The sequence below is a fragment of the Ailuropoda melanoleuca genome, chromosome 15, assembly GCF_002007445.2.
Source record: "Ailuropoda melanoleuca isolate Jingjing chromosome 15, ASM200744v2, whole genome shotgun sequence".
Lineage (NCBI taxonomy): Eukaryota > Metazoa > Chordata > Mammalia > Carnivora > Ursidae > Ailuropoda > Ailuropoda melanoleuca.
In genome coordinates this window covers 35,435,848-35,458,364 of record NC_048232.1, presented here as the reverse complement: position 1 = coordinate 35,458,364, position 22,517 = coordinate 35,435,848, and positions in this window count along the sequence as shown.

Here is a 22,517-nt window from a genome sequence, read left to right as displayed (position 1 = left end):
TGGAAAAATGAAAAACAAAACAAAACACTTCCTTTTAACAACAAAAATTATTTACATTTCCTTTATTCGTAGCTTCTGACACTTTTGCCATTTGCCATTTCTGACTGGAGCTGAAGAAATGCAGACATTTTCCTAAACCTAGAAATTTCTCTCATCACTTCCTTGGGCATGGGCATTTTCAAAGTTCGCTGAGGAGCTCAGCCTGGCCTACGCTTGACTAGGACGTGAAATAGAAAGCAAAGGTATCATATCGCTGGCCCTGTCTTACCAATTGACCTCAAATATACTGTTTTCTGTTCCCCTTAATCCTACACTCTCCTTGAAAAATCTATCTAAGCAACTCAAACCCATTTACAATCCTTTTCTCCAATTCCTTTCTCTGATAACTCATTTCATGTTTATTCCTCTCTTTGTGTGAAATAGTTGTGCCTGAACTATTCATTTACTTTTATTTTCTGAAATGTTGAAGCACCTTTTATTCTTTTATTTTTAGACTTCTATTCTGTTAATGTCATCAAGCTTTCTCATAAATCTGAAAATCAACAGCAACACGATCTTCATCATCTTCCAACAGCACAGGGTAACAAGAACCCAGGACACGTGACAAACCACAGCACAGGGTAACAGAGTAGCCTAAAAACCCCATTAAAGGAATAAACTGTCTAATGAAGCAATGTGTTCCCCATCCTTCAAGAGACTAAGGCAGCAAGAAGAGGATTGGAGAAAGGATCTTTGGGTTGAGTAGAGGGCTAAATAATAAATTGTTACTATTTTAACTTTATGAATAATAGACTTGAGTTTCATATTCCCTGCAGGGTCATTGTAAGGATCATTTGAGATCTACATAAATAGTATAGGCCAGAAACTGACAAATAAATATATTTAACAGTTGGTGGTTGTGCTTGTATAATAGAAGTAGCAGCAAAAGAGTGAGTTGTTAGAAAAAAAGAGGGAGGGAGAAAATACAGAAAAACAAAAGAAACTTCAAAATACCTTGTAATATCTCTCCCCAGAGAAAAACACATCATATTTTGATATCTTTTTTGGTCTGGATGGATGGGAGAGAAAGAGGAGGGGAAGGAGGGACAGAAGAAGGAAGAAAGGAAGGAAGGAAGGAAGGAAGGAAGGAAGGAAGGAAGGAAGGAAGGAAGGAAGCAGAGAGGGAGGAAGGAAAGTGGGAGGTAGGAAGAAGGGAGGGCGGGCAGGAGGGAGGAAGGGCAAAGGCATGAGTGATAAGTTTGAAGGCTTACTTTTTGCCTTATTACTTGAACGGTAAGTTGTGGATATAGGACCCTAGTCCAAAAAACATTTTCCTTCAGGGGTGCCTGGGTGGTTCCGTTGGTAAAGTGTCTGACTCCTGATTTTAGTTCAGGTCATGATCTCAGGATTGTGAGGTCCAAGGGCATGTCAAACATCAGACTCCACGCTGGGGGCGGAGCCTGCTGAAGATTTTCATTCCCCCCTCCCTCTGCCTACTCCCTGCTCCCCACTCAAACGCACTCTCTGAAAAAGAATCGGAAAAGTTCCTTCAAAAGTTTGCAGACATTGTCTTATTAGTTTTTAACATCCTGTGCGACATGGGCCGCCTGGGTGGCTCAGTCATTAAGCATCTGCCTTAGGCTCAGGGCGTGATCCCGGCGTTATGGGATCGAGCCCCACATCAGGCTCCTCTGCTAGGAGCCTGCTTCTTCCTCTCCCACTCCCCCTGCTTGTGTTCCCTCTCTCGCTGGCTGTCTTTCTCTCTGTCAAATCAATAAATAAAATCTAAAAAAAAAAAAAAAAATTCCTGTGTGACAATTGAACATTCTGCTATTAGTCTGATTCTTATTTTTGTAACCAAGTTTTCCTTTCCCTTCACTTATAGGATTTTCTCTTTACTTTCGTTCAGAAGTTTCATAATTACATTCCGAGGTGTGTCTCTTTTTCCATTTGTTTTAATTTTCCACTGTTTCTGTCAAGTCTTTGTTCATATCAGAAAATTTTACTTCTGTTTATTTTCCTTGCTCATTTCTTCTTTCTTTACTCCTTTTACTATAATTAGACAAATGTTGGATATCTTAGACATATCTTCCATATCTCAGCAGAAGAGGCAGCCATTTTCATAGAAACTTTGACTGCAATGGATGGGGGAATGTGAGCAAGGATAAAGCTTGCCTCTGATCCTAGAAGCTCCTTGTCTATTGCTTTGTTCCACTTCTTTCCCTGGAATCAATACTCATGCTGGGTTTTCTCATTAATCAATTGCCTCATTTGCTTAAAGAACTGTTGCTGCATCGCTCAACTGCAGCAAATGCTGGTTCAGCCTCTCCCATGGAGACAGGAGCAGTTGGGCCCGTAGGCCTCTTAATAATCACCGCCCTGACCATCCTTTGCCTTATTTCTGCTTGCAAGTTTGGATCTCTGATTTACAGAATTTTTCCTGAATTCAGCTGGGAAAATTCACTCTTGAATGATATCCAATTTCGTTTTTACGGGCCACAGACACTCTATCAATCCAAGTCCATCTGCTATGTGTCTTCCAGAAATTCTTTAGCATTCCAGGCCTGCTGACAGTGCCCTTTCCAAGCATGGCCAAAAACAAGTTTGTGAAATTTGTTTTACTGCCCAATGGTATGCAGTGGCTCTGCCTTTTTTGAGTTCCAAGTTTCACTATGGGTTTATCCTTATTTTTATTTATTTTTTTCTGTCATTTCAGTAGGATCATGGAAGGAGAAAAGCAAATGGATTTTCTTGGTCAGGCATCTTAAACTGGAGTTGCTGAATTGTGTTTTAATTATTATTTACATGCTTGTCTATTTGCAGTATAAGCTATATTACTTCATTTTTATATACCTGCCCCTAACACACAGAAAATACAAAACAGAGGTTATGTAAGGAATAACTGAATAAATTAGGTGGAATGACTATAAATGAGTATTTTATTACATTACATAAGTAAGTAATAGAAGAATCATCCCTTGAACTTGCTGTAGAGTGATAGGAGAGGAAATTTTTGCCCTGTCCACGGCACTTCCATTGTGCTCTGAAGAGAAAGAAACTTTATAAAGAGCTCAGCATTTTGTGGGAGCTCAAACAAGGTTGCCTAGAGTGGTTGGGGAGGAAAGAAGGTGAGGAGAAGAGGGAGAACTAATTCTCAACTGCTTTTCTCAACCAGCCTTTGTAAGAGATTGCGTTCCTGTCTTGTGCCTCTTACGCTACTGATCACCTCCCCTCCTCTCTGAGCTCATGCTTAGCTGCATTTCTCTGGACACGGTTTGGTTTCCTACCTCACTTCCTTGTTGTACGTCACGTCGGTGGCATCCGCCTCTGGCTAAGTTCGGTCCTCAGAGCCCATTCTTTTGCTGCCCTTCCAGGCTGTGTCACAGCCACACCCATCCCAGCCCCCCTAAATAAGAACTGACATGTTGGCCATATTTTTCCCTAACTTTTTTCAGTTTCATATTTAATCCTAATAAAATCAGTAAAATAATTCCCTCTCTCCCTCAGTCCAGGGATAATTGGTGAGCTTAATGCTTCATCATTTATTTTCAGAGTCTCCAAGAAGTATAAAGAGTGTCTAATATGCAAAAGCCATGGTGAATATGAGCAAAACAGATAAAGAAGTCAAAGAATTGAGGCTTCCCAAGCTACTAGCCATTTGCCCCTCTGCCCCCAAATCAAAAGATATGATACATAAAGAAGTCAAGTCAAAATAATTACACCAGATTTTTCAAATTACATATAACAAGTGAAGAGAGCAACAAAGATTATCGTAGCACCATACGGCCAAGAGCTTATCATTGAATAAATTTACACATTTTATTGTTAGTCATTCTAGAAGCTAGTGTAGCCAACCATTTCCTTCTCTGAAAAAGAGGTGCCTGCTTCAGGTCATTCTGAGGCATTGAGTTTAATGAGCTGGAAAGTATATGCTGTGAATTTCTACTTGCGGCAAGAAGTTTTGCATTGAAGTATTACAATTGTAACTCAGGATTGAATCTCGATTTATTGTTTAGATTTGTGAAAGTGAGTCAGTTTGTGGGGAGAAGTGGAATGTATGATATTAACAGTATCGAAATAAAATAAGTGAGAGAAAATAATCATCGGGAAGAAAGTCACTGGAGATAAAAAAGGTTTGTTTTATCATATGCACTTTCTCTGGCTTTATGATGATCAATAAATTTGGGCATTTTTCAGACCTTAGAAAAAGGAGCTCTGGATAGGCTGATTGTGGCAGAAACTGACCAGCTTTTCACAAACCCTTTCCTCTTCCAGGACCATGCACTGAGGCTACCTTTCCCAGCCACCTTTGCTTGAGACATAGCCTCGTTCTAGAATGTGTGTATCACCACTTTCATTGCAGAACCACAAAATCTTCCCATAGGTGATTCTTCCCTTTCTTTCCCCATCCTCTGGTTGAATGTGGAGAACTCTGAGGTCCTCGAGGAGGATGGAGCCAGAAGATGGAAGGATTCTGAGTCTCAAAAGGTCAAGTGTTAACAAGGAACTGTTACACAAATAAGAAATCAGACTCTGTCATGTTTAGCCACTGAGAATTTAGGATTTGGTTGTCATAGCAGCTAGCGTTAGGCATACTGATTTATTATACATTCTTAGAAGTTACTGGCTAGACTTTTTTTTTTTTTCTCTATTAGAATTGGTCACTATGGCAAAGGAATTTCAAATAATGACCATGGACATGGAACTAGAGCTAAATCCATGATGATAGGTAAACCGTATACCTAGAACAGCAAGTATCTTTTAACTCACTTCAGTGAAGCTTGAGTCTTCTGAGTCTTCCCATCAAATAGGACAATGGTTCATCCTCAGAGGGCTTCATTCATCGCATTAACCTCAACCAACACTCCTACTACCTGTGTTTCTATGTAGAAGCAATAACTCCCCATTTTAAAGGATCTTGGACAACTATTTATTTATTAATTTTCTGTCAGCCGCCTTCTTGAATGTCAGCTCTATGGCAGAAGAGAACTTGCTGGTCCTGTCACTTCTTAATGCCCAGCAACTTGAATACCCGATCCATAATTAGACACTCAGTGGTAATTTCTGTTGAATTAATGAATGACTCTTGATGTCCATGACTGAAAAAATTTGTGTTATTAGATTCTTCCTCCGGCCAACAAATATTAATGTGACTTAAAGCAAGTATAAGACATTAGTCAGTGCCCTCAAGGAGTCTATGGCCCAGGTGAAGAAGATGGGACATGATAGAATCATGACAGATAGTGAATGATAAATGCCTAATTTAATTAAGTTGGCAGAATCCAAGTGTTTCAAGGACTTCAGGGCGAAAGAATAAGTGGTTAAGAAAAATTTCATAGGGAAAGCATCTTGAGTCAAATCTTAAAGACTCAGTAGAAATTGACAGCCAAGACCAAATGAGATGTTCTTACCTCAAGGGAGTGGGGAATGAGGTTCACAAGACATCCACTAGAGTGGAAGGGGAAATTATTAGAACCTTCATCTTCATGTGTATTCACTTTTCATATTAAAAAAATGGGCTTTACTAATACCATATGAATTAATAATATTCACACATACAATTTATAAAATAAACATGCACATATTATGGGGGCATGTTTAAAATCAGGAAGTTTAAAGATTACTTATATTAAGAGGGCATTTTACTGAGATGTGAGCAAGGCATGGGTGCAAGAATGCACAAAGGGGCATGACTGCACCACAGACTGAATAGCACAAGGGGCATGTAGAACTGAAGAATAAGTTCAAGTTAGAAGACAGGGTTGTAGTTAAATTAGAAGGAGTGTTCAATGTCAGTAAAAGCATTTATATTTTGACTGTTGACTCTTCCTCAACAACATACCCTCATGTGTCCACCATTCCCATCTCTATGATTGCCTCCCTAAGAGAAGTTCCCTTCAGTTAATGTCTGGTGACTGCAACACCTCTTAACTCATCTCCCTGCTTCTATGCTGGCCCCACCCCACTAATGTCTGCTCCCCACATAGCAGCCATTGTGATATTTGAAAAAAATGTAAAGAGGATCGTTCTACTCCCTTATGCAAAAGCTTTAAATGACACACCATTGCACTTAGAATAAAATCCAGGGGCACCTGGGTGGCACAGTCAGTTAAGCATCCTATTCTTGCTTTCAGTTTGGGTCATGATCTTGGGGTCCTGAGATTGAGCCCCACTTGGAGGCCTGCAGTGAACCCTGTAGCAAGCCCCGCGTCAAGCTCTGTGCTCAGCTCAAGTCTGCTTGTCCCTCTCCCTCCCCCTCTTCTCCTCCCCCCTGCCCTTCCCCCCTGCTCTGTCTCTCTCTCAAATAAGTAAATAAGTAAATAAATCTCTTAAAAAAGAATAAAATCCAAATTTCGACCATTCCTCTGTGATCTTTCCCTGGCTTATTTTTCCTTATCATTATATATCACTCCTGCTCCTGCTCCCTATACTTAAGCCGTATCAATCCTTTGTTGCTTCTGGTACATGCAAACTCTTTCCTTCCACAGCGTCTTTGCACTAGCTGTGCCCTCTGCTTGGAGTGTGTCTCCCCATGGATGCATGACCCACCCTTTCTCATCATCCAGGCCTCTTCTGTGCTAGGTACTTTCACATGTATACTTTCATATGTACATATCATTAACTTTATCCTCCCCTCATCACAGTGAGGTAGGTCAACTACATTTAAAATGCACGTATGCATATATGCATATATATATGTGCATTGATTAGTTTACATGGTACTTTAGCATGGGTCTATTTGATCTTATCCCCATTCTCTCAGGTAGAAACAGATTTGTAGAAGAAAGGAATGGAATCAGAAAGATCGCGACTTCCCCAGAGTCACACAGATTCTAAGTGCTGAATCAAGAATTAGACTAAAGTCATTTGGCTTCAAAATCTGGTGGTCTTTTTTACTCCATAACCCAAAGAGGCAAAGACAGTTTCAAGAATGTGAGGGAAGTCAAGAGCATCTGAGAGAGTCAGCGAAGAAAAAAATGTATCGATGAGGAGGTCAAGAGTAGCCTCTGGCAATATGATTCAACCAACACATTTGCTGAATTAAAACATTCATTAAATTCCTATCAAGTGCAAAACACTGACCTAGGTTAAAAGCAATACAAAGAGGGGTTCCTATTCCCTAAAATGGAATTTTCAAAGAATAATGGCACCAAAAGTCAAATTAAATAAGGACAATACATAATGCTCTGAAGAAAGAGAAAAGCACACCCAGGTCAATTCTCTGCAATTCTGGCAGTGAAAGGAGGAGACATGGGTTTGGTAATAGGAAGGAAGAACAGGTCAAGTGAAGGTTGTGTTCAAGACTCAAGGCAACAAGCGATTAGGTAGATGTCAACTTCTTTAGCTTGACATTGTTTTGTGGCCTTTTTAGCCTATATTAAGAAATTTGCATTTCCACTTCAGGCTTCCAGTTATCGGCATTTCAGTGGTGTCATCAAAATGACTTTTCCTAAGGGTCTGTTCTGAGAGCGGTTGTCAATATTGAAAGTTCAGGATCTAGGGAGGGCTAATGTTGACTCACAGAAAATACCCTTCTGATGACTGATGCTTTTGCTGCCACAAGTTGGCAGAGTGACACATTGACCCAGAGCCTCCCAGGATTTCATGAATAACTCTGATGGGGGCAAGGAGCTTTTGATAGATTCACGCTTGCTTTCGGGTATTCATGGATACTCTAGAGACCTAAAAGTGGGAAAGCAACTTCCCAAAGTCTATTTACCTACTCCAGAACAGTGGAAAGACTCGAGTTTAACTCAAAATACTGCACTATCAGATCTGAATTCAGTTTGCAGTGGGTCCCTCATTAGTACTGACTTTAATTGCTGATACCTGCAACTGTCCAGGTTCTGCTTTGCAAGCCATTCCTCCAGAAACTTGGCGTATGACAAGGTGGGACATGGTCTCAAATAATGAAGTAGATTAGGTAACCTTCTATTAATTTCCTGGAAGAGATGAAAACGTGACAATGCAGCAGCCCCCGGCCGAGAACTTACGCTAAGGATATAATAGGGAAACATGTTTGCGACCTTGCGGGCTTTAGCGTAAATGTCAGAGCACAGCGGCCGGGAGCGCCCGGCTTGCCCAGCAGTTGGGAACACCCAGCTCGCTCAGGGCAGAGCGCTGCCCCAACCGAAACTTGATTGCTCTTGACAATAGCCCGCGGGGTCCATAGAAACATGTTTAAAAACTTGCTGAACTTTACATCATCTAATCCCGTGACCTTCCCCGTGATGTACTACTATTCACTAGGATATAATAACGGATCATTCCCTTGATTGTCTCTGATTGTTTATCGCCAATAAATATGCGAGGTTGCAGCTGTTCTGGGCGATCGCACTCGTGGCGGTGGCGCACCTGCCGGTCGTCCCCTACACCCACGCTCTCTTTCGCAAACTAACCGGTCTGTGCCTCGTCCTTCTCCCGAATCAATGTTGCGGCTCCGCAGGCCGTGTCGCGGCATAACAATAAAAGAAACTGAAGCTAACAGCTAGATATGCTGAAGGAATGAGGTCAGCACAAAACCAAAGTCAGCCTCTGAAGTAAGAGGACAGTGAAGGACATAATGGAACAAAACCAGGAATACAGAAGGTTACGTCAGCAGATTTAGAAATTGTATTTACTATACTAGTTGAGGGAAATACTAGATATTCTCTATAAAGTACATACAAACATAGAATTTCTGGGGAAGCTCAGTATTTAAATATCATTACTCTCAATCTGGGTCTTGCTCTAAAAGCCTTGTAATGGCGTTGCTTCCTGATTCTGGCCCGAAGCCTTCCTGCTATCACGCTTGTTTGACATTCCTATAAACTTTGATTCCAGATCCTTCCTCTATGGTGCTGGGAGACTGTCTCCTTGATGTTCCACAGTTATTAGGCTCATGTAGCTCTGGAGGTTATCCATCTTGGAGGGGGAAGGAAGGTAAGAACCCTTATGATACATTCCAATGGAATTTTTTCTCTTCTTCTGAGTATTATAGCCCCTCCAGAGAAGCCTCCCACAAATACTCAGTTGCTACCCTCATCTTGCTCCTTTTTTCCTCACCCTTTCTCTTGTCATATTTCCCCCCAGAACTCTGCAAGAAGAAAAAAAAAAAAAAGTAAAATCCAGTAGCTATGAGAGTAACAACCAAGTACTCTCCCAGTTGAAAATGAATCTGACATTTCTCCTGGTCTGTATAATTACCATGAACCAATCATACTTTGGAAAATACAGTTATATCCCAGAGATGTTAAATTGAGGGCTTGCCTTTTCTTGAAACGTGTAAGTAAGTAAGGTGAATATATTATTTTAATCGTTCTAGAAATGGCTATATCTAGGTAACATACTGAGAAAGGACAGGATATACTTCAGTGGTTCTCAACCCTGGATGCACATCCGAATTACCTGTGTGGCTTTTAAAATATACTAATACCCCGGCCCCGCTCCAGACCACTGAAATCATAGTTCAGGTTTCCCCACTATCCAGTAGCAGAACATTAATATGAAGCCTTTTGCAAGCTGAAATGGTATAAAGCAAAGCAATTACCATTGCTTAGTATGGAAAACTTTTTGAGCATTAGCAGACCCCCAAAAAAACTTTTGTAGGCTTTTGTGACACCTTAACACACATCTCGCTAACAGATGCACAAAATAAATCGAGATAAAGAACACTGGTCACAGACACAGTTCAAAGCTGCGGTGGCTTGATGCTGAGATGCTCAGTACAGCTTCCGGGGAAGGAGATTGGTGGCGCATTCTCACTGCTCTGGCGTGCGCGGCTTCCGTAACGGCTCACTACAAAATCAACGCAGCGGATGGAGGACCACTGATATCACACTCAGAGGAATGGAAAACTAAGAACTGGATGCTGGTCTCTGCTCCACCCCTCACTTAGGCTGAGACCTTGAACAAACCACCTGTCCTCTGGGTTTGAGTTTCTTCCTCTATAAAATGTCAATGGCTCCCTTCTCTCTATTCCGTTCTTTCAGTTGGACTAAATGCTCTACGGATATCATCCAGTTTTAAAAGTTTGTCATTTTCAGGGCCTACAAATGACTCAAGTGGGATTATTCTGGCTTCTCAGATCAGAGAAAAATCTCGTGACAAAAGGCACTGAAGTGATTAAGGATGATAGACAGGAAACAGCTGGTAGGCAGCCGGAGACTTAACCGGGCTGGAAGAAAGAGCCAGGCTTCCCAAATGTCAACCCTCGATGGACTTAGGAGGAAAATAATGAGAAAGGAAACACCCAGTTTGTTGACAAAGCAGGTTAGCCATGGAAGAGGTCTGATGGGGCCATATCAGGATATAGGTGATTCCGCTTTTAAATTTCCAACTCTACCCTTTGCAGGAAATCAACAAAATCAACTTGAGAACCTCATCTTCTTTTGTGTGAATGCCAGATCTAACACATACCTATATATCTATTCAAATATACATATTCACATATGTCACATATCGATATGTATAGTCATATGTTCAATGAATTTTTCAACAAACAAATATTTATCAAATATCTACTGCATGTTTTACATATTGAAGACACGGCATATACAAAAGTAAAAGTTCCTTCTCAATGAAAGCTTACATTGTAGTGGAGAAGGCAGACTAAAAACACAGTGAGTATAGCTGATAAAGACTAGACAGAAAAAATTGCAGAAAAAATATACCAGAAGTGTTGGGAAGGGGGTCTAGTTTTAGGTGGAAAAGCAGAGAGAAAGATAATCCCACGTATCTTATTTGGAGTTAGGTGCAATTAACTTCAGTTTCCATCTGGGAAACGAGGATTGTTTGCCTCCTTCTCCAGGTTCGTTGGGAGGGTTAAGTGAAATTGTGTATAATCCTTGATAAGGTACCTGGCAGGTACTGACTCAATAGAGAAAGCGAAAGGAATCGCAGAGACTGGATAACTGACCCAGAGTCAGCAGCAGGTCATAATATCGCTAGACCTTAAACTCAGAGCTTGAAACTTCACATCTCAGGCCTGCAGCACTGTGTTTACAGAGTGGTCCTGGTATTTAAAGCTATGGTACTCCCTCCGTGTCTGCGGGCAAACTGTGAGGTCTGCAAAGGCAGAGGGGGACTGTTCGGTCTCCACTATAATCCAGGAAGTAGTAAGGACTCGAGTAATATTTGTAGAATATTAATTCCACTTACTACTCTAATATCTAAAGGTAACCCCTAAAACTCAACAAATATTAGCCATGGAAATGCTGCATCTCCGCAGGTGCGTTTGCTTTTACACTGTGTGCTGAATGAGACTCCAACATGTTTGACTAAATTAATGTTTTGTTTATTGGTTTAGTTTACTTTAGATTATATGAGATTAAGTGGATTTCCAAGGTTGAAATAAGAATACAAAAGGTACATTTTAACTAAGCATTTCCCTATTTTCAAGCCCTAGCCCTCCACCATGGCATTTCAATGCCCACTGTATTTTCTCTGAACGTAAGGGAGATAGCCTTATATTTTAATCACTGCTCATGCTGTTTCCGTTTCAACCTTTTGCCCCCATCATGGACACCATTCTTTTGATGATCACTAATGCCACTTTAGGACCTCAATTCTGTCCTATCCTCCTTGGCTTCCTGGTAGCCTTTGAGCCCTGATGAACATAACAGTCCTCCTTAAAACCTTCCCCTCCCTTGGCTTTTAGAAGGTTGGACCTTTGGCTCTTTGTTCTCCCCTAGGCCTCCTTTCTTGTCTTTCTGCATGTACACCTTCCTCTCTCTCCCTGCTCCGTACATGCTGTCAGCTCCCAGGGAGTGTAGTCTTCCTCCGTCTTCCCATCTCCCTTAGTTAACCTGTTGTTGTTATTTTAATCATGACTTCAATTATCAGCTTAATAAGGGATGCTTCTAATTTCCCTCCTAGTCCTACTCCATGGTGGCTTCTAGGTCTACATTTTAGGGGGCATGCTTCTCTGTTCTCTTATACGTAGTACATCCAAAATAGCATTCTTTATCATCAGGCCTTTTATCCTCCACCATCCTCTTCCTTTTGCTGTGTTCTCCACCTCTGCTCCTGGCATTGCTGTCTCTCTAACTCACCTAGGCTTAAGAAGTCCACAGCCATGACCACTCATTCCTGACCCTTGTTCCCATATGCGATGGGGCCATCAGATCCAAAGCACTTGGGTTCCATGATGCTTCTCACACACCATCCCGTTCTTCTAGCCCCTTCTGTTGTGGTTAACGTTAACTCTTAGTTACACAATCGCCTTAAAGCAGTTCTCAGCTTCCCCTCATTCTCCTGTCCATATCCCACACTTAGGAAGTTCTAATTGTGTTCCTCTCCTTCTCTTGCTTCTTTTGCTAAAGTTCAAAATCTTTGCATATGAAACTTAACCATCTGGCCCCAAATACCCCTTCCCACTCAATTTCCCATCTTTCCCCTCTCATGTTCTGTTTCAGCTGCACCAAATCACTCCCCGTTACTCAGACCTACGGCCCTGGTGTCTTTGTCCCTGTAGGGCCTTTCACCTGGACTGCATTGATCCCACCTTGGCCCACCAAATCTTTCCCCTTTTCCTCCAAGGTCCTCCCTCAGGAAGTTTCCCTTGGTTCTCCCACATAAAATATAGCATTTTTCACTTCTATGCTTCATTATCACCTTATCTGTTCCTTTCTCATAGCTCCATTGAACTATCTTTTAATATTATTTTAAGTGTGTATATGGGAGAGACATTTATCAGGTGACTACTTGACTCCCTCCCTGCTACTGTTTGTTGTATCGACCTAATATATCCTCCATGATTGTTTCATCACTTCAGTCATTGCTCAAATGGCCACCAGTCTCTGCTGGCTACCATCAGCCCCTTCTGGCAGGCCTGGCTCCCTTTTGCAACCTAGTACCCTCCCAGGGAGAGCATCTCCAAATGCCCAGCACTGCTCACCCTCATAATGACTCGCCTTTGAGAAAGGGTGAGAAATTTCGGTTAATGTGGCATGTTTACATCTCCCATTTTCGTTTCACTTAAAATTGCTCATCAATGCCTTCTAATCACCACATTTCCCATTGACCTCAAAGACCCAACCATCTTCCTGTTCCTCAGGCTAAGATCCTTAGAACAGGGTCATGCTGCAAAGCGGTGGACTGGTGGGGGGGGTGGGGGGCACCTCTCTTAGAACCTCTTTCTTTTGCAGTTAGAAGTGCATGCAGCAGCCTTGCCTGACTTCTAGCTTCAGGGCTGAGAATTCAAAAAATTCCCCTTGCCAGAGAACATTATGTGTTTACTTAGCAGCAAAGAGAGCATTTTCTAAATAATTGATTGCAAGCTCTGGATCTTCCTGAACCGTAGTCAGTTCCTGGAATCCACCCTGAAGGATCGTGCGTGCTACTTATTCAGAACTGTCCCTGTGGCGATAGGTCTGTCTCTGTATGCTCTTGATTTTTCCTTCTGTTTTTCTCTAAAGAAGAAGAAAATGAATTCTCAGCCATAGTGTAATTTTAAAGATTTATTTTGACTAGTCAAAAATGGAGACTATGAAAAAGCTTTTCCCTGGGATGGTAATCCTCCAAATGCTTGCATTTGAATTTGTGCTTGGCCTGCTGTTTCTCACATTCCTGCTCTCACCATCTCAAGTCCTTTGCCTGAGCATGCTTTCTATCTTTACTTTTGTTTGGGGGCTTAGGATATCAGACGACAAGTGGTACAAATTTTGAACAAAGCAGGCCTCAGTTCAGGGGAGACTGGATGGGTCGTATCAAAGCATACCTGTGCAAACGGTAGGAAAAATATTTTCCCACCACCTTCTAAGTTCATTTGCGCCAAGTAAAACTTACAGGCCTAAACCAGATAATAACTTCAAATTAGCTTTATGATAAATAAATACTCTAAATCTACCCAGAATTATGTGGGGTTTTTTATTCAGTATCGTATTGCGGCAACAAAATATGTTGTTAGGACCTGCGAGAATTACTGTAGCAAAACAAAGGCTCATAATTGATATGAAAGACACAGGGTATCAGTGATGCTCAGTTACCCAGCAATGGAAACCGTACAATTCCAGAACCGTGAGTGATCCTCGAAGCCGGCCCTCTTAGGAAACTGAGGCTCAGATGGGTAGAGGAGCCTGAGCAATTATTTTCTTAGTATGAAAAGTTGATGAAACAAACTGAGGGCTTCAGAGGGGAGGGGGGTGGGGGAATGGGATAGGCTGGTGATGGGTAGTAAGGAGGGCACGTATTGCATGGTGCACTGGGTGTTATACGCAACTAATCAATCATCGAACTTTACATCAGAAACCAGGGATGAACTGTATGGTGACTAACATAATATAATAAAAAAAATTAAAATAAAAAAAGAAAAAGTTGATGAAAGTCTCATGACTCATTTAAGCCATACCATCAAACCAAACCACGTCTAATCTTACACATACGAGGTAGCCTGTTGAGATTTGCCCAGAGTTTATCAGAGAAGCCAGATTTCGAGAAAACAAAACAAATCAAAAAAATCTCATCGACTGTTGAATTAAATCTCTTATTTGGCATGAGGGTGGAATAGGGATGATATAAAACCAAATCAAAGCAATCTCAAGCTTGAAGGCCTACCGATCATGTATTAAAATAAACAGGAAATAAATTTGCTACCAAATGGTCTCTCTTTGTTCTCCATCTTGACATTTCTTCTCACTTCCTTCTGCTTCTAGCCCCTTTCTTTCTGTCTCCTGCTAAAGAATCCAACCACAATTAGTCAGTAGCAGTAGCTCTCAAACAATCTAGTAGGGAGACATTTGCCATTTACCTTTAATTAACCAAAGGGCAAACGTGAAAAGTTGCTCAGAGCCAGCTTCTGGGGATCTCTATGAGAAGTGTGTGATTTGGGTTCAGGAGCTGTCAACGCAGCCGGCAGCCTTCTTCTCTTTCTTTAGAGACAGATTCGACCTGATTGCATAAGTATTTTGAATGGTTGCTGAAAGTGGCTTAGTGTAAGTAGTAGCTCTCCATGGCTGAGCTGTCAGAGCCCAGCATATGCGGACCAATGAGTCCGATCTTGCCAAAACTTCTTATCTCCATGGAGATCGAGGCTGTCGGAAAGCTCGTCGTACAAATTCCCTCCCCTCACTGTCCATACACTGCCCAGCGTGCCCTTTTCTCACCACTGAGCTTTGCCCAATCAACTTATTGTGCACTCTTCTGAGGCCAAAAGGTCCCAATTAAATGATAGCAGAACTGGTGTTTCGTGTTTCATTTTCCTGTGTACTGCTCAGCTTTTAAAATTTGTCCCCCAGTGAGGCCTGTGCAAACACGATAACCCATACTGCCATTCCCTTGGCCTGACCCAAATTCTGGTTTAGGTTCTTCACGCTTCCATTTCTCTTTCCCATCCCAAACTGGGGTTTTTCTCTAACGTTACAGTGCAAAAGTTCTAAGGCCTGTGTCTTATTCAACTTCTAACCTTGCCCTACTGTAGTAGCTGGGAAATAGTAAGTATTTGACATGTTTGTTGAATGAAGGAATAAATAACGACTCAGAGTCTGCTCCCTCTTTGGAGCAGTGTGTCTGGGTTTCTCTGTGTCTATCTTACTCTGCACTTCTTACAGGACACTTCTCTCATCTCTGCACGTTTCCTGCACAGTTTCTCACATAGTTTTACAAGCATCTCTTGGCTGCAGAGTTTACCTGCTTTTGTGATGGGCCCGGAAGTTGAGTTTTCCCCAGCTGGGTCTTTTTTTCTAAGGCTACTGGGACCATTTCTAGGGAGTACATCATTAGAGTGATTTTTCAGTGGCTAAAGAAGCTGTCGTTGGCATTTAGCCCTGCCAAGTAGTAAAGCTCTTTGGCGCTACTCATCCTTCTTCCTTTATTTATATAAAATATTTAAATGCTTCATTATGCACTTAAGACAGCTCTAGAAAAGTGTGACCAGAAGTAAGTCAATAGAGGAGTTAATGAGGCTTTGTTTGGAGAATGCAGAAGTTTATGATAATTCTGGAAACAGATTTCTGGAGCACGAGATGTTTTCGAATTCATTATTGCCTTTAGAACAACATGATCGTCCACGTGAGCAGCTGGACTGTTATGAATAGAATTAGTGAGAGAGTTGGCTGTATTGTTTCTTCATCACAGGTGGCAGATCCTTTTCCTTTTTGTACTTGGGAACTCTCTTGCCTTTGTGAAATGTGATCAGTAAATTCAACAGTTTGGGGTATTTGGTCTCCGACTTTGAGTGAAAGTAAAGTGCAAAGAATTAAATCTGAGAACTTCCAGCAATCATTAATCAAGAGGTAGAACCGTTTTCAATAATATTTTCAATCCTGCTTGCACCAGACCTATATTACAGGATAATTGGTCGCTTGATTTTATCAGGCTGGGGCGTCTGGAAATACTTTGTTGTATTGATTAAGGGCTTAGCATTTCTGTGCAACATACCTGTTTGCATGTCAGGCGCCTTGCTGGAATAAAGATGTCACCATCTCAAGATAGTCTGATAAGTTTTTTGTTTTAATTAACTTATGTATTGATTCTACTTTTTAATTAAATTTGATATGGAAAGGGATCAGGATGGAGGGCAGGGTCTCTCATAAAATTTCTTCACCAAGACAGAACAGCTTTTCCACCTATTACAACAAGTGCCACACACACCCTCTAGATGGATCTGTGGGCTGTGGTCATGCTCGCTGTTGGTCTCCATGACAGAGTCTGTGAAATGTTACTAGGGTGGAAAAGAAGTTTACTGCTTCCTTTGATGGAGGGCTTAGGGAAAGTGGGGGGAGGGGAGAGATGCATTCCCAAATGCCGCAAAAATCAAAGTCCCTGAATGAACAAGTTAAAAGTGTGTGAGATAGCTTGGGATGGGCATTAACGCCTTAGAAATCACAAGTCAAATATTCACTGAACATCACTGGCTTTAAAAAAAAAAAACAAACAAAAAACCGTGGGTCTACAGGGCACATGGGTGGCTCAGTCGGTTAAGCAACGGTTTCAGTTTGGGCTCAGGTCATGATCTCAGGGTCAGGAGATCAAGCCCCACCTCCGGCTCCACGCTCAATAGAGAGTCTGCTGGACATTCTCTCTCTCTCTCTCTCTGCCTCTCCCCACTCTCTCTCTCCAAATACATAAATAAATAAATCTATCTTTAAAAAACAAACACTGTGGTTCTGCTTATCCTGGAAATCCGTAATGTGAGGACATTAGCTCTAGATAGAGCAGAAGGGATGGAATCATCAAACCAAACCCCCTCACTTGCCGTATGAGTACATAGAGCAAGAGAGTTCAGTGACTTAGCCATGGTAAGTTGAAGCAGGGAGACACTAGACTCACATCCAAGCCTGTGGGTGTGGCTATAAAATCGCTAATACTTGGGTAGCAATGTTAAAGCTTATCCTGTGAATACCATAGGCTTATCTTGAGAATTTAGCAAAATAGGCAAGAAGGAAGCTAGAATATATATTTAAAATAAAAATTTATCATATCCAGGGTGCCTGGCTGACTCAGTTGGTAAAGCATGAGACTCTTAGTTTCTGGGTCGTAAATTCAAGCCTCACATTGGGCATGGAGCCTACATGAAATTAAAAAAAAAAAAAAAAAAAGGACCATATCCGATAAGAAAGGGGGAAATGGATAAAACCACTGCTCATCCATTGTAAATTTCAAGGGTCCTCACAGTAAAATTTTTCCTGTATAGTTGCTGGATTCATGTCAGCTGTTTTGACTCTGTTCCTCCAGCTTAGGGAAAGAAAAAAAAATTCTAAAGGCCCTACCTAACATATATGTACACAAAGCAAAGAAAATATTAGTTTTCCCTCTTCGGTCATTTGTTGCAGTGGGACCGCTTTGTCCTCTCTGGAGCTCCCATGAACATCTTGGACAGATGCTGTATCCATTTTCTATTGCTGTGTAACAAATTACCACAAACTAAGCAGCTGAAAACAATACCCATTTGTTAGCTCACAATCTGTAGCTCAGAAGCTTATGCAGCATGGGATCTCTGCTCAGGTGCACCAGGTGTTGGCTGAACTGAGTTCTCATATGGAAGCTCCAAAAAACCACCTGCTTCCAAGCCAATTCTTATTGGCAGAGCTCATCTCCTTGCAGCTATAGGACTGAGATCCCTGTTCCTTGCTGGCCATCACCCAGAGGCTAATTTCAGCCCCTAGAGACCTCCTGCATTCCTTGCCACGTGGCCTCCTCCATTGTCAAAGCAGCAATGGTACCTCAAATCCTTCTCACACTTTGAGAGTCTGACTTCCTCTTCTCTGACCAGCTGAAGAAGACTCTCTTTTAAAGGACTCAGGTGATTGAGTAAGGCCCACCCAGATAATCTCCCTAGTTTAAGATCAATTGCTTTGTGACCCTACTTGCATCTGCAACATCCCATCACAGAAGTCCTTAGATTAGCATTTGACTGAATAACTGTGAGAAAGCGTGTGCATATCAGGTCCCAAGAATCTCGGGTGGCCATCAGAATTCTTCCTACCACAGGTGGCATGGTGGTACCTGTCCAATGTCAAGAATGATGCTTCCTTTGTTAAGAAACGTTGCCACCCAACGCTGAAGATTCAAAGAGCCAGATAGATTATTTTTGTTTAGTGTGAGCCCAACTCCTAATTCATATTTTTATATTGTAATCTCTATAGTCTAAACCTAGATGTGAATTGGTATGGCCATACAAACATATTTCTGAGGAAGAGCTCATAAATCTTATCAGGTTGTTAAAGGGTTTGGGACCTTCCACCCGTTATGGTCCTCTTTCTCCCACCAGAATATAAGTAGCTACTGTTTTAATCCTGGAAGTTGCTCGTCACTCTCCGCATAGAGGGAACACGAACAGTCAGTAGAAAAACCCAAGATTTCTTCTCTCTCCCCAAGCGTTAGAAACAATTCACTTGTTAGCACTCTTGGTAAGCCTCCATTAGGCTCAGGCGGTTGCTGCAGAACGGTGTCCCCATTTCCTTGTGCCCCTGCAGACCTTAGGACCTCCATTCTGGTTTGTGCGTACAGACTCTTTGGAATTACAAGGCTAAAAGGCAGCTATCTTTTGTAGCTCCAACTGATTCCACTTTTGCAACTGCCTCATGAATAGAATGAGTTATCGTTAGTAGCAGGAGGACACCATGTGTGAATCAGCCTGGCTGGATTTGAATCGTGCCTCCAAAATGACTCACTGAGTGACCTGGGGCAGATTCCATAACTTCCTCGGTCTTTGGTCTCATCGTCTTCAAAATGGGATTTATACTAATAACATTTACAAGGTTAATGGGGGGATTAAATAAGATAATACATGTAAAGTTTTTATTTTTATTTTTTTTTAATTTTTTTTTTAAAGATTTCATTTATTTATTTGACAGAGATAGAGACAGCCAGCGAGAGAGGGAACACAAGCAGGGGGGAGTGGGAGAGGAAGAAGCAGGCTCACAGCGGAGGAGCCTGATGTGGGGCTCGATCCCATAAGGCCAGGATCACGCCCTGAGCCGAAGGCAGACGCTTAACCGCTGTGCCACCCAGGCGCCCCTCATGTAAAGTTTTTAGAAGTCACTCAATAAATGCTGGAGTAGGTGTTTATCATATTATTATTATTGTTATAATTTCTCAGCTCTTATCACCGTCTCTCTTGCCTGAAGCAAGGTGTATATCCACTGGCTCTCTGGGGGCTTGAGTTTATTCCCCCATTTCTCCAAGGTACCCACAGCAATCGTCTCTAATGCACCATCACCCTATTTCAGACCACAGTGAGGAGAAAAGAACTGATAGCAAGCTCACAAAATCTCCCACCAAGGCCTCCTCCTGTGGCTCTTTGTGCAAATACAGTCTCCAAGCCATGCCACAGATGCCCGAGAAATAAAGTTGGAAAATTAGTCCCAACCCAGGATCATATGCAATAAAAGCAATAGGCACAAAACTTTGGAAAAACTTACATAGATAGAAAAGCTCATTACTTTGCACTGAGCAAATTTGGATTACAGTCAGAAATAACTGATTGTGATGGAAGGGAGAAGAACGTAACATTGAATACCGAGTACCTGCGGTAGCGTCCACTGTTACAGACTGTAGATAGGTGATGCCTTCTGTCATTCAGGGTAAACAAAGAACAGCCTCCCAGCAATACCAAGTGAGCGGGAAAGTGACTGTAACCTGAGGCTATGATCCCAAAGGGAATTAAAGGAATAATGATAATAGAGTCTTCAGTCCTTCTGGAAAGTCATAGAGAAATAGTTTTAAAAAGGGAATATGAAGTATTACATGGAAATCTAATGAAGCAATATAAATAAAGGACCAATGTATTATAATAAGATATTATGTTATTGTCTTCACTGTTTAAAATCTTTAAAATGTGAATACTCAACAACATCTCAGTAAAACAATGCAAATTTGTTCTTTTCACAAGACAATAATGAGGACAATGATGATGATAATTAAAAGATGAGATGATGTTGTAGGAGTTGTCATGTTCAACCAGACTCGTTTGGAGAATAAACAATGTCACTCCACGATTAACAACCCCAAAGTATGTCTCTATCCAGAGTGGCGGGAAACCCTCCAGCTTTCCCTGGACTTCTCAATCACCTGAAATATCCAACAATATCAGAAGGTACTGACTTGTGTGCAAAAATTTCTTTTTTGTGACTTCCACGTTGGTAATAAAGCCTGAACCAGGTATATCTTCTTGAGATCAGAGGATTCCACTATTCGCCCAAATCTTGTTTGCTCCAAAACTTGCTACCACTGCTACAGCTACCTTCTCTAGAGGTTCTAGAAGAAAACCCATTTTCTTGCCTTTTCCAGCATCTAGAGGCTGTCTACGTCCTTTGGTTTATGGTCCCCTTCTACCTTCAAAACTAGCCATGACCAATCATGTCTTTCTCCTGTTGTAACACTTGGACTGTGATTCTTCTGCCTCCTCCCTCTTCCCCCTTTAAGGTTCTTTGAGACTACATTGGGCCCATCCAGATAATCCAGGATGATTTCCTTATCTCAAGGTTATCTCATTACCAAGATTAAGTCTATCTGCAGCATTAATTCCCCTATACATATTCACAGGTTCCAGGAATTAGGAGATGGACATCTTCGGGGGTCATTATTCTACCCACCACACTTATACTCTCTCACTTAATCCTCATATCAATTCTGTGAGATGACTGTATTTATTACCTTCATAATGCTGATAAGAAAAAGGATCAAAGAGATTGAGTCACGTGTCCAAAGCTGGAAGGTGTGGAGCCTATCACACAATTATGGTTCTATGGCTATGGGTGTGTACATATCCCTCTCGCAGATAAAACTAAGCCCTATTTCAGGCACTATGTTTCCAACTTTTCTGACATACCTTTAAATACTCATGTCAGTCATGGATATTATCGATGTTTCTGTTGGTGTTTGGGTTGATGAGGCGACCTAAAAACTTACATGGTTGTTACAGTATTCCAAGGAACTGGTTCTCAGAGGAGTAAGTGGGGCAATGAGTAGATGAGATGGCCCTCTGCTGCTAGAAGATTCTATTATCGGTGGAAAAATAAAATAAATGGACAATTTGAATGCTCAGAAGGAAGGAGATAAAAACAGATTGGTCAAAAACAAATTGGCCAAAGCAGCTATTTGGTTAAAAAGTGAATCTTCGGGGGCGCCTGGGTGGCACAGCGGTTAAGCGTATGCCTTCGGCTCAGGGCGTGATCCTGGCGTTCTGGGATCGAGCCCCACATCAGGTTCCTCCACTGTGAGCCTGCTTCTTCCTCTCCCACTCCCCGCTTGTGTTCCCTCTCTCGCTGGCTGTCTCTATCTCTGTCGAATAAATAAATAAAATCTTTAAAAAAAAAAAAGTGAATCTTCAGAGTCAGTTTTTCTGGTACTTTTGGTACACTGTGGGGGAAGTTCTGGCAAAATTTTATGTGTTACTTAAGCAATTTCCCAGTTTCCCTTACTTTTTTTTTTTTTTTCAAAAACTTCTCATTTATTTTCTGTCTCTCCTGAACACATATGCGTCTTAGTAAATCTATTATAGATTCTTTACTAAATTATATGTTATGCATTATATATATTATACTTGTATTACGTGCTATTCTCAACAGAGTCATACTGTAAAAACTACTTTGTAAACTGATTTTTAAGCCTAAAAAAGATCATGACATTTCATATCAAGGTATATATTTCTGAAATATTCTTTTAATGGCCACAGCATATTCGACCATATAGACAGGACATAATTTTGTTTAACCAATTTCCTGTTGTGAATTTAGGTTGTCTCTACCTTTTAGAAAATAATGAAGAAGAGGAATCATTGCTGGGAAATGAATTAGCAACAAAATATGAAAACAATTTAAAAACCTAAAAATGTATAAAATTGCTTTAAAAAGCACCAATGTTGCATTTGAAGATGCAGTGTTAGCAAAACCTCAACCATAATAAATCAATGTCGCCAATAAGTAGGGGAAAAATCAATTTACAACTTCGAGTACTTATTCTTTGACCTATTCTTTTTACCAATTGCTATCTGGATCATTTTCCCCAAATTAAATTGCTTTAACTAAATAATTTAGACTGAGCCTGGTTCAGTGAGGACGCTATTTGATTATTCAATCTGTCACATGGTTTTTCATCAAAGTTAAAATTACTACTGA